This window comes from Eurosta solidaginis, chromosome 5 (genome assembly GCF_040869045.1).
Source record: "Eurosta solidaginis isolate ZX-2024a chromosome 5, ASM4086904v1, whole genome shotgun sequence".
Taxonomy (NCBI): domain Eukaryota; kingdom Metazoa; phylum Arthropoda; class Insecta; order Diptera; family Tephritidae; genus Eurosta; species Eurosta solidaginis.
In genome coordinates, this window is record NC_090323.1 from 125,089,927 (window position 1) to 125,107,945 (window position 18,019).

General features: G+C 38.1%; 1 protein-coding gene across 1 annotated transcript in view; it reads right to left on the reverse strand.

The window, feature by feature from the left end:
* Dscam4 (Down syndrome cell adhesion molecule 4) overlaps nt 1-18,019 on the reverse strand; it is a 2,049,237-nt gene that overhangs the window by 1,073,834 nt on the left and 957,384 nt on the right.

The following is an 18,019-nucleotide window of genomic DNA, read 5'->3' on the forward strand; positions in this document are numbered from 1 at the left end:
TTAATTACCTATGTATAACAAATATAAAAAGGAAGGATCCACCCTAAACATGTTCAGATCATGAGTTAATTACGGAAAGGCCGTCATAACAGTTGCGTTTCCCCGTCATGACATTTCTCACAGGGAATCTCAACATTTGTGCGACAGCCGTGCGCAATACTTATTCGTTGCTGTCTCGCTAACTACCTACTGAACGATGATGGAGAGTAAAAGGCCTGCAAAGTTGACATAGTCATAACGCTATAGTCGTAACCATATTTTTACTTATTTGTATCTATTGGCTTCAGTTATTGGTGCCTCAGCCTAAAAATTGTGACATTTTCATAAAAAAGAAGAAAGCCCACAAAATGTCAAACAGATTCCACAATAATAGTCTCTTATTCAAAACTTATCCAAAACAATAACTAAATATGCAAAAATTTAATAAACTCACTAACTCATATATTTATAGATTATGGATATGGCTAGAAACCAAAAACCAATTGGTTGGCTATTGTACGGTTATGACTAGGGCGTTATGGAATGGCACTAAAGTATGGTGAATGAAATCCGAGCACAACTTATGAACACAAAAATTAAGTAGCCCTAATATTTTAAAAACAAATTTGAATGCATAAAATTAACGGGACATCTTCGTGATATTTTCGCGTAAAAATTATTTATATGAGCACACGATTAGTAGTCAAAATGTCTTCGAACGAGTTTCAGAGGCGCGAATTAATTGGGAAATTGTGTGAAAATAATCCTGACAAAAGCACAAATGTAATATTTCATCATTTTAGGGACATGGGATTTAAGAAAACATCCATATACAAGACCATTGGGATTTTCAGAGATAATAAAAGCATATTCCGAAAAAAAGGTTCCGGCAAAAAATGTGATTTTCAAGACAGTAAAGTACGTGAAAAGTTGAAAGCTGGGCGCAAAGGAAAGTTGGGGCGCAAAGGAAAGTCGTTTCGTCAGCTTGGACGAAAATACCAAGTTGATAAGAATACTATTAAACATTATTTGAAAGATAAGAACATACAAATAAAAAAAGAAAATCGAAACCAGCTACTACAGAAAAGCAGGCACAAGCAATTAAATCCAGGTTGCGCTACTTTCGCAAAAATATTTTGCCACATCTTCAACTTACAAATGCGTTATGGACGATGAGAGCTACTTCATAGTGGAAGGCAACGAATGACAGCCAGCTAGTATTCTGGCTGGATTTGCATCTTCACATTATGCAAAAAGCAAGCTAAAGGACGTACATAGCCGGAAAATTTAATTTGTACCTAAAAAGTACAACCCCCAAAAGTCTTCCCAGGTGCGACCAATTGAACTTTTTGGGCACATTTTAATAGGCGTGTTTATGGGAAGGACACTGTGCAAAAAACACGACTTATTTAGTTAATAAAATAAAATAGGAGCTTAAAAATATCGATACAAAAGGAAATCAAGAATCAATGAGGAAATTGCCGGAAAATTACGAAAAGCAAGCCGTAATGGAGTAAATATTTATTTATAAATTTATCTTACATCTCTAGATATTAAAATAAATTTACTTTAAATAAAACAAATATCATTTCATACTTTGTTTTGAATATAATACGTTTGTTCAGATTTCATTCACCATAAGTTATTGACCAATTACATCGATGTCCTTGAGCTGTAAAATTTTCCAGGGCTTTAAGAATTGGTTGGAAACAAGTCTGGCTCAATAGAGCTGTGGCGCGCCGACCACTGTACTATACACAAACAACCCACCTATAACAGAAACTGCGACTGTTGACACTCACACTACGGACGATACGCGTATTGCTTTTATACATATCATGTTGCTGTGTTGAGCAGGCGACGTGTAAAAAAGCTGAGTATTTACATCAGCGACAACTAAAGACGAAAGAGAATAACAAATGGTTATCCCTGATTTACATAAACTTGACCTCGCGAGCAAATATAGCAAGCCCCTTTTAATTAAACAGTCTTCTCAGATCGAATGTTCACAAAGAGAGTTTATATAGAAATTTTGTAGTAACAAAAGCACCAGAGTCCGGAAAAATTATGAAATACTTATTTTCATTCCTGCTATTAAAAGTCTTTACACAAATTAACGAACTTATTCAAGTTGGAGTTGCCAAAATATTGTAAAGAATTTACTGCAAATCCTCTTATTTGCCCTTTTGCTAGTTTCGTATCGCTAAACTGTTGAATAATGGAAAAATGGCCTTTAATAAAATACTTCACAATAACACTCAAACTGTGCAACGAATAGCTTAATAACCAAACTGATGGCTTAAAGGAAACTGACTTTCAAAATAATACTGCTATTGCTCGCTAGATATCGTCTTAGTCGTAACTGCTTGACAACTCAAATCAAACTGAATTCCATCGCCTCTACATCTGTCGCCTTTTATACTCTTTGATTTTCACATTCGCATCTTCTAGGCGCTTCCAGAATTTACTAGTCCATTAGCTCTCAAACATCTCAGCTGTAACTACAATTGCACAATTTTATAGTTTTTCTCATTGCATACTTATAGGAGTATCTCAGATATATGCATGTGTTTGGGTATTGACTCTCCGCTGCTCGTATACGTACATGGTACATATGTGTAGACGCAATTATTTATTCGTTTATGCAGATACATAATGATTGAATTATTAATGTGAATATTTGTAGTTTACAGTCTGTCGCGCACACATAGGCGTATAAGTAAATGCATCTGTGTGTGACATCTCTCGGCTGCCTTATATATGTGTATACATGATTTGGATATTGACGTAAATATCGCTTAGCGTGGCCTTAGCATCGCCTTAGTGATGGTATAGCTTAGTGATGCTAATATCCGTGACACTGCCCTCCACCTAAGTCTGATCGTTCCGATCAGACAAATCTCTCGATCTAAACGCTGCTAATCTTTCCAAATGAACCACTTTCATTTTGGTTCGTGGTTTGGTAGTGGTTTGTATGCGGTACACTACATCGTTGATCCGTTTTACAACTTTGTATGGGCCTTCCCAGTTACACTGCAATTTCGGGGACAAACCTTTTTTTCGTTGTGGGTCGTATAGCAGCACCAAATCTCCTTCCTGAAACCCTTCCGCATTAATTGCTTTATCGTACCTCGCTTTCATCTTGTCACTCATAATCTTTGCTCGTTGCCTTACCAGATCGTGTATCTCTCTCAGCTCTTCTTCCAAGACACCAGTGGATTTCTTGACATTCCTCTCCGCATCGGCATCTATTCCATACTTCAAATCAGCTGGCAGTCGAAGCTCATTGCCAAAAATTACCTTTGCGGGAGTTTGGCCCGTTGTGTCATGTACTGCCGATAGGTAGGCCATCAAGAATAATGATATGTGTGTATCCCAGTCCTTATGGTACTTGTCTACTACTTTCCTTAAATGCTCCTCCAATGTTCTATTGAAACGTTCCACCATACCCTCGGATTGAGGATGCAATGCAGTTGTCGGTGTTTTTTGAATGCACAACTTCTTGCACATTTCTTGGAACACAGCTGATTCAAAATTCCTGCCTTGGTCAGAAGTAACTCCATTGGTACACCATACCTTGCAACCCATTCGTTTTTAACCACTTCTGCTACTGTTTCTGCTTCTTGGTTTGGGATTGGGTATACCTCTAGCCATTTACTGAAATAATCCATAACCACCAGTACGTATTTGTTTCCGCGATTGCTAGTAGGAAATGGACCTGCGACATCCATGGCGATCTTTTCAAATGGCGCACCTGAAATAGACTGCTTCATCTGGCCATGACTTCGGGTTTTGGGCCCTTTCGCTCTGTTGCATACCTCGCAATTGGCAATCCACTCGGTGACCGACTGACGGCAACCAACCCAATAGAATCTCTGCTTAATTTTCTCGAGTGTCTTCGTGATTCCAAGATGACCTCCGCTTGGACCATTGTGCAGCTAACTGAGCACGTCAGGAATCCTCTCTCTGGGAACAACTATCAGTTTCTTCTTGCATTGACCATCCTCACTCTCCCATACTCGATGCAAGCAACCGGATATCAATTCTAAACTGTTCCACTGTGCCCAATATGACTTCGCAATGGGAGTCTCTGCTGACATCTCCTCTCTGCTTGGTCTTTCGTTTCGTTCGAGCTCTTGCATAACATGTGACAGATCTGTATCTTCTAGCTGACACTTTCTTAGTTGTTCCTTGTCCCATTCATCCGTACACGTTATAGTCATTAGCCGGACATCTATAATGTCTTCTTTAGCCTCGGCCTTTGAACAGTGCTTGCATTCCAAACTACATGGCCTTCGTGACATTGCATCGGCATTTCCATGGGTACTACCTTTTCGATGCTCAATGGAAAAGTCATAGTTTTGTAGTCGCTCGATCCACCGTGCCAATTGTCCTTCCGGATTGCGGAACTGCAGAAGCCGTTTTAACGCTGCGTGATCTGCCCTGACACGGAATCGCTGGCCGTAGAGATATTTGTGAAAATGTTTAATGCACTCTACCAATGCCAACAGCTCTCTCCGCGTAACGCAGTACTTCCTCTCTGGTTTTCCAATCGAACGGCTGTAATATGCAACTACCTTCTCCTGTCCATCAACCAGTTGTGACAAAACGCCTCCTATAGCATATCCACTCGCATCTGTATCTAGAATAAATATTGCTCCAGGAATCGGATATGCCAACATTGGGGCAGTGCACAAACGCTCCTTCAATGTTTGGAAAGCCACCTCTTGCTCCTTTTTCCATTCAAAAGCTTTATGTTTTCTTGTAAGCTCATGGAGGCTATGGGCTACGCTGGAAAAATTTGGCAAAAATCGGCGGTAATATGTGCACAGCCCAAGGAAACTTCTCAATTCATGCAGAGTCTGTGGTCTTGGCCAATCCTTTACTGCCTCTATCTTTTCGTTCGCAGCGCAGATGCCCTCTGTCGTTACCTTGTGGCCCAAATAATTTACTTCCTTTTTAAACAGCGCACACTTTTTGGGACTTAACTTCAGACCAGCGCCAGCTATTCTTTGGAAAACTTCCTCCAAGTTCCTAAGATGTTCATCAAAATTCTTGCCCAATACGATGATGTCGTCCAGGTACACCAAGCATGTTTTCCAATGTAGTCCTTTCAGTACCTGGTCCATGAGTCTCTCAAAAGTAGCTGGTGCATTACAAAGTCCCAAAGGCATCACTGTAAATTGCCAAAGACCATCACCGACACTGAAGGCTGTTTTCTCTTTATCTTCGTCCTTCACCTCCACTTGCCAGTAGCCGCTTTTCAAGTCCAGCGTGGAAAACCATTTCGTACCAGATAGCGAGTCCAGAGTGTCGTCAATTCTTGGCAATGATTACCTATCCTTTTTCGTTACGTCATTCAATTTCCGGTAGTCCACGCAAACCTCATTTTTCCATCCTTCTTCTTTACAAGTGCTACCGGTGAGCTCCATGGACTAGCTGATGGTTCGATTACGCCGCTGTCGCTCATTTCTTGTATGATTTGACTCACAACTTCCCGCTTCGCCAGTGGAACACTACGTGGAGCTTGACGGATCGGCCTCGCATCTCCAGTGTCAATTTGATGTTTCACAACGTTGGTGCGGCCTGGTTTGAAACCATCCTGGTCAAAGATGTTCGCGTACTTTAGGAGCAGTTGTTTTGCCTTACTCTGATAGGCTTCCTCTAGCCCTTGCGTCCATGCCGTGATGTCGTTTGAAAGATCAGTATTACTAGATAAAACGTGTTCCTGGAGCTGTTCACAGTTAATAACTACTTCGGCCTCTTGGCATCTTCCCAAAATAGTTCCTTTGGTCAAATTGAATGGTGACTTGAACTCATTAAGTACTCTTACCGGAATACGTCCATCTTGTTTTGTCATAGCCACGGTTTTTCCTACAAGTATGTTCAGTGCTGATTTATTTGCTGCTTCGACAACCCACAATTTGTTTGTCCCACAATCTCCATCAACCTTTGCCCAGATGACTGCTTCTGATTTTGGTGGTATTTGCTGACTCTCTTCCACCTGCACTCGTTTACTGCTGTAGCCTCTCCGTAGCCGAAATTAAGTGGCACATCCATGTTCTTATATCGCATCGTCTTGCTTTGCATGTCGATCTTGATGCCCTGGTCGATTAAGAAGTCCACTCCAATTATGATTTCATCAACAATCTCTGCCACTATAAAATTGTGTACTACCGTGACGTTCCCAATTGCGACTTCACATGATACTTCTCCTAGAACCGTGCTGTCTTCTCCAGTGGCTGTACGCAATCTTGCTCCATGCAATGGTCTTACCTTCTTGTTGACTAAATCCGCTCGAATGATGGAATGAGATGCACCCGTATCTACAGTCAGTAAACGTTCCTTTCCATCCACATGTCCTCCGACTGTAAGATTGTTTGACCTTCTTCCAATTTGTGAGATAGAGATTATGGGGCATTCAATTGAGGGAGCCAGCTGTCGTCCCTTGCGGCTGACTCGCTTTAGTTTAACGATTGAGTGGACTTGGAGATTTGCTCATCTCCTTCAGCTCTGCGTTTACGGGCACCCAAGTTGGAACTACCCGGACCAAGATCGCAATGACGTGCAATGTGACCGGGCTTCCCGCATTTGAAACATTTGATAACTTTTTCACTCCGCTTATGCGATCCTTTCAGCGCCTCCAATATTTCGTCTACCCACTCTGGCCTTTCTACCTCCACACGGCGTGCTTTGAAAACTGACTTACACAGAAGCAATGCTGTTTCTTGAGTCAGTGCATGGGATACCGTTTCTGCGAATGTGGGTTTTGGGTTTGCATATGTCGCTCGCTTCGTTTCTACGTCCCGTATGCCATTCATAAAACTCTGGATATATACCCTCTCGGTGTACTCCACGGGTGCGTCCGCATTTGCAAGATGAGCCAATCTTTCAATATCCGAAGAAAACTCCTGCAATGTCTCATTTGCTTTTTGGTAACGGTTTTGCAACTCAATTTGGTATATCTGTTTTCTATGCTCGCTTCCATAACGTCTCACGACAGCGGCCATCAATGCTTCATAGTTGTTCCGCTCTCCCTCGGGAATCGTCTGTAGGATTTCGGCTGCTGGCCCCTTCGATGCTACGAACAGAGCAGCAACTTTATCTTCAGCAGTCCAGTTGTTCACTGTTGACGTCTTCTCAAATTGAAGTTTGAATACCTCGAAAGGAACAGAGCCGTCAAAAGATGGAGTTTTTACCTTCTGATTTCTCGCTGGAACAGCTGGGCGATTTAGTTGTAACTGTTGCATAAGACATTTCAACGCTTCTATCTCGGCATCAATTTTGTCCTCGAGTTGTAAAATTTTTGCACCTGCTCTTCCAGTTTCGCAAAGAGCTGCGATGATACCTGTTCCGAAATTTTTCTCGACATTCCAGATATACGTGCCTCTTGCGCTATATGTCTTCTGTTCTTCCAATTGAGATGCCATTTGCGACGCCATTTCTGAAATGCGTGCCTCCTGTGACTCCAGCTGAGATGCCATTGTCGATGTTTGTACAGATATTGTGCTCGTCACTGTCTGCGGTGTTTCGTTTTTTTCTTCCATTTTTGTTGTTGTTTTGTCGCTATCATAATGAAAGACATACTCCTCAGCATTGTAGATTCCTTCAAATACCATAGCTACACTTAGTCGTAGCTGGGATTTATCGCCAGAAGTAGCCAATCCACGGAATTCCAACTCCTCCTTCAGTTGCTGGATCGTCAATTCACTCAACTTTGCCATGTCCAAGTTGTATTCCCAATCTTCGGAATTTATTCAACAATTCCTCTTCTGACACCAATTGTAACGAATTTACTGCAAATCTTCTTATTTGCCCTTTTGCTAGTTTCGTATCGCTAAACTGTTGAATAAATAACTCCAATATTGAATAATGGAAAAATGGCCTTTATTAAAATACTTCACAATAACACTCAAACTGTGCAACGAATAGCTTAATAACCAAACTGATAGCTTAAAGGAAACTGACTTTCAAAATAATACTGCTATTGCTCGCTAGATATCGTCTTAGTCGTAACTGCTTGACAACTCAAATCAAACTGAATTCCAGCGCCTCTACATCTGTCGCCTTTTATACTCTTTGATTTTAACATTCGCATCTTCTAGGCGCTTCCAGAATCTACTAGTCCATTAGCTCTCAAACATCTCAGCTGTAACTACAATTGCACAATTTTATAGTTTTTCTCATTGCATATTTATAGGAGTATCTCAGATATATGCATGTGTTTGCGCATTGACTCTCCGCTGCTCGTATACGTACATGGTACATATATGTAGACGCAATTATTTATTCGTTTATGCAGATACATAATGATTGAATTATTGATGTGAATATTTGTAGTTTACAGTCTGTCGCGCACACATAGGCGTATAAGTAAATGCATCTGTGTGTGACATCTCTCGGCTGCCTTATATATGTGTATACATGATTTGGATATTGACGTAAATATCGCTTAGCGTGGCCTTAGCATCGCCTTAGTGATGGTATAGCTTAGTGATGCTAATATCCGTGACAATATAAATAAAAAAATTTATTAAATTAAATAACACGAAGAGTGTGTACATAATTGTTTTGTTGGAAATATGGCGCGATATTCAGCAAATAAGAAAAGTGAATTTTTAATTCCAAGTGGTAACAAAAACAAACGAGGTTTTTCAAGTTGGAGTTACGAATGTTTTTCGTCTGTATACATTTTTGATGACTTTTTTGTTGGTTAATAAATGAAAAAAAAACACAAATTAAATAATTGAAACAAACTAGAATATAAAAGGAACAGCAAGGAAAGGAAGGGAAAGGAAAGTTGTGGTTGAATTTCAATAATAATAAAGGCGAACTATAGTATAATAACATGCCTTAAGACCTTTGCAAAAGTAGCGTACGAGGCCATAAGATTATTGCTGCGAATATTCACCGAAGTGCGTACGTACGTACATAGTACGTGCCAGCTGATATGACCTATCTTATGAGAATGCCTTGCAATTGAAAACATGGGAATCAAACAAATTTTCATTTTTTCCGTAACAACGTGTCAGCTGATTGCTCCCCCACTGGACAGAGTTGCCTACCTAATTTTATATTAGCTATGTTTGAACTAACTATTTGCAGATAGTATATAAAAACACTTAATAAATGTTCTTCTTAAAATAAGTTCTTCTAGTAATAATTTCTACATAAGGTTGTAGATTATAGATGAGTTAACTAGTTATACTAATTTTTTGCCAGTTCCATTCCTTCACAAAATGAAATGCTAGGGGGCTCACTAAACTTTATAAATGCCTTATAAATTGTGTAATGTATAAGTTTATCTACTTCGTAAATGAACTGTCAGATTTTTATAATAGCGTCTTCTTTTCTGGCAAAAGTGTTACGCTTTTTGTAGGCTGTGCAAAGAGTGTAAATATATTAGGGGGACTCATGTAACCGTATAAATGCCTTATAAAGTGTGTAAACGTATAAATTTATATAGTGCGTAAACGAGCTGTCAAATTTTGTATGAAAAATCATTTACACAATTTGTATAAATTTACGCGCACATTTCATTGTGTAAACGCGGTAAACTCAAAGGAATGCAACCTTGCATACATTACAGCAGGCATTTTCATCAGAAATCTCCAACATCAGCAAGTAAAGGCGTTTTAGTTTTGTTTTTTCACTTAATCTTGGCATTTTTTAATTTTTATAACAATCAAAAAAATTTTGTTTGGCAATAATACAGCTGATAAACAATCAAGTTTATCAGGAGTATTACTAGGTGCGTTCATATAACCGCGTGTGTAAATGGATACAATTTTACACCTTATAAGTTTATATGCTTTCATGAGTCCCCCTATTTTGTTTTATTTTAAAAACCAGGCAACGCGTTTACGGGGTATTCCGTTCTTTTGTGAAAATTGTTACCTGCTCACAACGCAAAGGCGTTACACTTTTACCAGCTGTTCGGGGCAATTTACTATCGTAACCTCACAAATATTTAGCGAAGAAAATTTAAATGAGGGCAATAATAGCTAATGAATTTGTATTATTATTGACAATGCGCTTGTGAGGATCAGCTTATACACGGGATAGCCATTTATGTTCTTTTCGTGCACTATAAAAGTTGACACTTTTCAAGGGTAGGAGTAAGTATATTAAGGTTTTACCATTTTTTCAGGCAACAATTTGTTTCAGAAAAGAAAGTGCTATAAATTTACGCGCACATTTCATCGTGGGAGCGAGGTAAACTCAAAGGAATGCAACTTTGCAGACATAACAGCCGGTTGCTGCGTGAGACAAAGTGTCAATTATAAAGGATGGTTACATCGCACGGCGTGTTCTGGGCTAGATCTCAAAACCCGTCGACCACGTAATTTTTACAAATCTTTTGTAGCACCTTGCTGTTCACACCCAAGGGCATCCGACAGTCAGCGAATACTGCCTGACATCAGGCACTACTCGCTGGTGAAAATTGCATTATTCTCGCGATTCACCACGATCTGTGGCTTTCTGTTCTACAGGCGGACAGCAGGAGTGAGATGTTGGCAGACCATATAGAAGAAACGGCGTTTTGTACGATAAACGGGGACGCTCTCTCACATGTGGTAGGAAGCTGTCATAGTTCACTAGACATTTACATCGTGAGCGCAGGACTTGTTATGTTAACTGCGTCAACAGGTAGCCACTGGTACGATCAGCCGAATTTATCACTATTGAAAAACGCACTTCCGTCAACTTCAAAAAAGTAAAGTGGGAATACTGTAAAACATATACAGACAATCGCTTAGCTGCCCTCCCAATCCCGACTGGTACCCGTCAAGGGAAGCGTGCTTTCCGCAAGTTCATTGAATCGGGATCGGTTCGTTTTATTCCCGCTGGCAGAATCTGGGAAATTCTGCCACACTTTCCAGCGGAGGCCGCAACTCTAGCGAGAGCACGTGACGTTGTAGGACAGCACGACCCTCAAATAAAGGACATAAACCAACGCATCAGACAGCTTGTGGATAAACACAAGCAGACGAAATGGGAGGAGCACCTGCCGTTGTAGGTAAGCTATGGTCTTCCGTAAAGTCTCTATCGAACCCGACTAAGCACAATGACAAAATATCCATTGCCTTTGGCGATAAAGTGCAGTCGGATGCGAAAAAATGCGCGAGTGCTTTCTGCCGACGCGCACACAAGCACAAACACAGCGACTCCCCTATTACATTTACCGCCGAAGAGGCGGAGTTCTAAAACCTCTAAAGCAGAAGGCCCAGACGTCATAGCCGTGCCGATGCTTAAAAACCTTGGCAAAGAGGGATTAAAGTATCTAGCAGGGGCTGAAACTGTTATTCCTTATATAATATAATTCCTTGCTAAACTATTAATTTTGGACTTTAAATATTTTATTTTTTGAGTCCGATAGAACTAGTTAAACTCGGGCTTTTAAAAATAAAAGTCCGGAAATCAAAGTTAAATCCTACTTTTATTTATTAAGGCCAAAATAAAAGTCCCGCTTGATAACTATGAAAAAGCTTATCGGAAATAAAAAAAAATTTAATTCGTATAAGCCGTTTCTTTGTTATCAAGGGGAACTTTTATTTTGGCCCGAAAAATAGAAAATGACAAGGGTGGTACCGCTACTACAGCCTGACAAACCAGCCAACATAGGAGGATTTTATCGTCCGATATCTCTCCTATAGCCAGTAGCAAAGACACTTGAAGCCATTCTGCTTCCCTATTTCACTGCAAACTTGCATCTTGCCAATCATCAGCATGGCTTTCGAAAACTAAATAGACCTACCAACGCGCTAAACGCTACCAACACGCAGATAAATTTATGATGGAATCAAAAACCCAGTCACAGAATAGTACTCGTATCGCTAGACTTACCAAAACTTTAGATACAGTCAACCACGGCACGTTACTGCAAGACTTGGAAGGATGCTCCCTTCAACCATATTTCAAAAGATGGCCCTCAAATTATCTGTCTGGTCGGCAAGCATCGGTGCAATTCAGGAACGTAACATCTAAACAAAGAAGAATTAAGCAGGGGTTATCACATTTTGGCGAGCATGGAACTGCAACTGAACCTAAAATCCAGGGCCGTAATAAAATCGTCAAATCTCCGATGTGGTCGGCAAGCCTAAAGGTTACTCACTGGAAGAAAATACAGGCCGCCGAAAAACTTTCTCCGAACCGCTACGCGCTGTCTTCTTATGTTCCCAGAACACCACCTACACAGTGAGGTGAGAGTACTCCCCATCAGGAAGAGAAAAGAAATGCTGAACAAACAGTTTCTGTTGAATACCCAGAAATCTGGGCATCCCAACAGACATCTGATTGAAGAGGCCCATCCTTCCAGGTTCTTCAGAAGTCATCTCCGCAAGCATTATGAAGAAATACGACACCTGAGAACACAGCCGTATGAAGAAAAAAAAACACAAACAGGTCCTCAGTGATATCCATAAAAAAGCATCGGACCTCTATGCCAGGAATTGCTCGGCGAACCAAAGATCTTAATGATAAATACCCTGAACTCGCAGAAGAAGAGAGCTCTTTCCCTAGGGAGACGCGCGTCTCTCTAGCTCAACTTCGATGTGAATACTGTTACAGGTTAAACTCTTACCTACCAAGAATCAACCCCGACATACATAATGTATGTATGTCCTGATTGCTGTATGTCCCCACATGAGACCGGCGATCCCTTTAATTGCAATATGAAACCAACGGCTCTTGCTACAACAACAACAACATCGACAATTAAATTTGTCAAGAATATAACTATATGCGTTCATATAACAGTGTGTGTAAAGTTATAAATTTATATACTTTAATGAGTCCCCCTACTATAATTTCAAAATTTCATATTCGCATTAGCATGCATGCAAACCACTAGATGACAACATTGCTTTTATGCAAACAAGACACACAAATATGACATGTACATGCATTTTGGGCTAGGTAGGCAATTGGAAAGTTAAGTCCTCTCTCGGCAAACTAAACCATATTCTAGAAGTCACTTAGGGTCTGGTACGATATGTACGTATGTATGTCGAAAATTTGAATTTCGAAACTAAAAATGCCAAAAAAAAAATTCGGAAAAGAAAATGTCGAAAACCAAAAATGTTGAAAATTAAAATATCGAAAAATAAAATGCCGAAGAAAAAATGTCGAATCAATGTAATGAATGATGTGTCAATTTCGCGCGAGTTTACTTTTGCGTAGGAAGTATTTTTCTTTCTGCCTTGCACTGGGTCATTCATGTAAATGCTCCAACTAAATATATGCGAGCTAACAGTAAATCTAAATATACACAACAAATCATCAGCTTTTCTCAATAAAATCAGCCATTAGTACTGAAAATGCAACAAAACCCAAAAAAGTATATCAAAAGAGGAAAGAACGCATTCGAAATATTCTTGATAAAATGACATAGTATACAAAAACTGAAGTTTTGAAAAATTTAGCGTATTTAGTATTTGAAATTTTTGTGTTTTAAAAGAAATTATGTTCAATGTTTTGGTTTCATTTTGAGTTTGCCATCTTATTTTGACAATCCCTACTCCAGTGAAATGAAAAAAATAAAATCAGCATACAAGGTTGCATTTGCAATTTTAAACAATTTATTACGATTTTTTTTTTAAATTGGAAATTTATTATTACAATTTATAATATGATAAATTGGGTAATGAATTGTCCAAATGGTATAAATTGCCGATTTGGTGTGTGCTTGTACATAATATTAACGCCAACCATTCATTGTACAAGTATAGTTTTTTTGATGCTGTCATAATTTACAACCGTAATAATAAAACACTGCCCTAAAATTTTGTTTTTGGAGTTTTGCTTTAAGTATACCAATTTCGACTTTTTTCGGCCATTTTCGGTCAGTTTTCTTTTTTCTACATTTTTTAATTCGATGAAAAAAGTTTTCTGTATAAAGAGGTTTTTAACGATTCGGCCCTTTGTGTTTCGACAATTTTTTTTCGGCATATCGTACGGATCCCGTCACATATCGTACCAGTTGCTATATGGTGCAGAAGCATGGTTCGCATTGTAAACCTTAACAAGTAGCGCAACTAGCAGCTGATCTCAGAATTAGCACACACACAAAACATCACTAATGGCCATATTACTAAAATCTTTTAGAAAATTCAAGTTAAGTTTTTAAACAGACATAAACTGTAATGATTTTGGAATATATAGCACTGAGGACGCCTCATTTGCAGTAGTTAAGAGAAAATGTTTGCTTAGTTATTTTTTCTCCATATAGCTGTAATATTGATATATAGATTGAAGGTATATTGATGCAATGCAACTCTGCTCTTCCTGCTGTTCTTCATTCCACTCCAGTCGACTGCCGTCTTTTACTGCCTTCCACTCTATTCGCAATATAACCTCAATTTAAGTTGCAAAACTATATAGTAAACAATGATGGACCGTGACAACATCAGATGAGGCGGCTCTGTGGGTATTCAAAAGAAATGTTCGTCGAATGATTTAGCAACCTCTGCGCATTGGCAAAGGCGATTACAGAAGAAGAATAAATGAGGAGCTGCAACGTAGACATCAACATAGCCCAGCGAATTAAAATGCAGCAGCTACGCTGGTTAGGCCATGTTAAGCAAACGGGCGGCTCCCACTCCGCTGGAAAGACCAGGTGGAAAACGATTTAAATTCCCTTGGTATGATCTATTTGTGCCAGTTCACCCAGCGAGGAAGCGACTGGTGCGCCTTGTTGGACGGCCATAACAGTTTAACCAGTTAAGTAAGTAAGGACAAACGCATCTTATAGTTTCTACGGTAGCTATTCGCAGCATTTGTCTAGCGACTTCGGTATTCGTGGTTGAATGTAGTGCGTCTTTGTAGCGCCGAAAATGTTTTTACTGTTACGTTTTTTACTTTTAGCCGTTGAAATATGGTTTAACTAATCTTAACATTTTTTCTGCAATGTGCTTTGAAGACAGGGTTTGAAAACACCTCTCCAGTTGTGCAACAGCTACATAAAATGGACCGCGAGAAAACAACTAAGTACTCATTTTGGATTCCCCAAAATGGCCCTCTGAAGGACTTGTCGATATTTAATATGAATTGGCTAGAATATTAGTTTCTTTCCATTGTCATAAAGGAAAGGCTTTAATATGTAGGGAAAGATGGCATACTAACAGTCGAAGCTCCTTAAAGATAGTAGCTGTTTTTTTAAGATTTATCATATATATATTTTAATGAAATATGAAAACCCAAACTCTCGGGTTTTAAACTGGAGGAAATCTAGTTACTATCGAACTAGTACTTATTTGGTAATTTAGGTCTAGTAGGTCTAAACTAATGCACCCCTAGTGCAGGAATGCTTGCTTTAAATTGGCGAACTTAATATGACGATGGCCTAGGCGTTGCATCTAGCACTAAAACGTGGAAGATCTTAAATCAGCTTGTTTATGGACAGAATAATACCTCGTTCTCAGATATCACGCAGATAGAATATAATGAAACCAATATTACATACCCTTCAGAGATAGCTGATGCTTTTAATAATTACTTTCTAAACATTATAAATACGCCAGACAGTTTTGAGTACTCTCCTGAACCGTTAAATGGAATAATACACCCTTTTATATTATCTCAGTGTCATACCGAAGAAGTACGTTTAGCAATTGGTAGTCTTAACCCAAAGTCGGCCAACGGACCTGACGGAATCTCTGCGCGACTGGTACAGAAATATAAAGACGAACTGTCTGGTCCATTAGCAAAATTTATTAATGAGTGTTTTATAAGTGGTCAGTATCCAGAGGAGTTAAAAATTGGATCAGTAGTTCCAATTCACAAAAGTGGAAGCAAGGAAGTCTGTTCAAATTATAGACCTATAACGAAGTTAAGTACAATTGACAAAGTATTTGAAAGTATTTTATTAAACAGATTGAAAGAATTCATTAAAAGTAATGACATAATTAGCGACAATCAGTTTGTATTTACAGAAAACTCAAGTACTTTGTCCGCATGCATCACTTGTACAGAATTTCTATATGAAAATTTAGATAGAAAAAAATACGTTGCTATGCTGGCGATTGATCTTAGCAAAGCGTTTGACTCAATAAATCTTTACATCACGATACAAAAGCTTAGAGAGTTGGGAGTTAATGGCACTGCTATTAAACTCTTCGAAAGTTTTTTAATTGATAGAAAGCAATTTGTCCAAATAAAAGATACAAAAAGTCTAACCAAAACTATTAAAACTGGTGTTCCACAAGGATCAAAATTAGCTGCAACTCTATTTGTAATATACATCAACAATATATTTAAACTCGAGTTAAATGGAAACCCGCAATTTTATGCCGATGACGGGACATTATTGTATGCTACTGATACTCTAGACGAACTATTAGTCAATATCCAAACGGATATAAAGAAACTTTCGAAATGGTTTGAACGTAATTTGCTGAAAATGAATATCTCGAAAACAAATTTTATAATATTTAACAACTATAAAAATATTCCCGGTATGAAAGATCTGAAGGGAATTCATCTAGATGGTAGTTTTATTACGAGGGTCGAGAGTCTAAAATACCTTGGCATTTGGTTTGATGCAAATTTAAATTGGCGAGAACACATAAACAAGCTGAAAATGAAATTAATACCACTGAATTTCTCGATATATAGAAATCGGAAATTAATTCCAAAAAGACAACTATGGCTGCTATACAACTCTTTGTTCATGTCATATATTAACTATTTGAATCCAATATGGAATGTTAGCTCAGAGCAACTTATAAATGAATTACAAAGAACACAAAATGAAGTAATTAAAAACATTTTAAATTTACCGCGGAGAACATCAAGTGAGCTGTTATATTGTAATAGGCCAGATATTCGCTAATAGCGTTCTACAAAATAAAAAATAATTTAATTAAACATAATTTGAACATACAAGAAGAACAAACCCCAGAATATGCCCTTAGAACTCGAACAAATATCAAACCACGTCTTTTTCGAACAGAAAGATGTGCAAAATCAATAAAACACTATGGTGTAAAATTATTCAACAAACTTCCAGATGAAGTTAAAAATGCAAGAAATCTGCAAAGCTTTAAAACTGAAGTCAAACGCCTACTTCTTGCAAACTATAATTTTAATATTCAGCTGTAAAATGTAATTGCTAATTTTCCTCTTACCTTTACTGATATACGGAAATGGTATTTAAATCATACGTTACTTGTAATAAGTTATGTATTTATTTAAATCCTACAAATTTAAATCAAACATTACTTATAATACGTTATTTCACAGCTAAACTAATTTCTTTTCTTTTAATTTTATTTTATTTTATTTTTCTTACTGCTGCACTCTCTATGTATCCTCATTAATATTGATGGCATATAGTTTTACATAAGAGATAAGCTATCTTCTCGCACAAAAACATTGTTTTTTTTGAAAAAATTGTTGTAAAGCAAATCAAATTTTGTTGTCAATAAAGCAAAAAAAAAAAAAACATTGGCCTCCACTGCATTACCTTTTCTAACTTCAATTGAACTAGTCAGGGCTGTAGAGAGAAAATCCGGGCCCAGGACTAACCAATTTACGGGCCCCTATAAAAAATCCACTAATACATTTGATTAACTTGAATTAATGGCGTCTCATTCATGAATCATTATTAATGGATTACACCAAAAAAATTTTGCCACATCAACTAAATGATTTTTGGACTAAGAGCTGAAAATAAAATTAACACAGAATATTTACTAAGTATTTATACTATTTTATTGTAACGTAGAAATAAAATTATCTTTTAACAGCCACATATTGTTTCAAATAATCTTTTCTAGTTATTTGGTAACATTTTAATACATTTCTGATAAATTTAATGATGATTATAAATTTTAATTATTCAATATAGAAAGTTCGGATATCAAGGAGTGGCTCTTCTTGGTTTTTTCGCTGCAAAATTTCTTATAATAATATCAAGATTAACTGGCTTGCCAAAACGGATTAAAAACGAAGCGTGGCAAGTCCTGAAACTCGCTCTTGAAATGAACACGATCGATGAAAGTTTTTGATCCTTGAAAGGATGCTGAAGGAACGTTCTGCA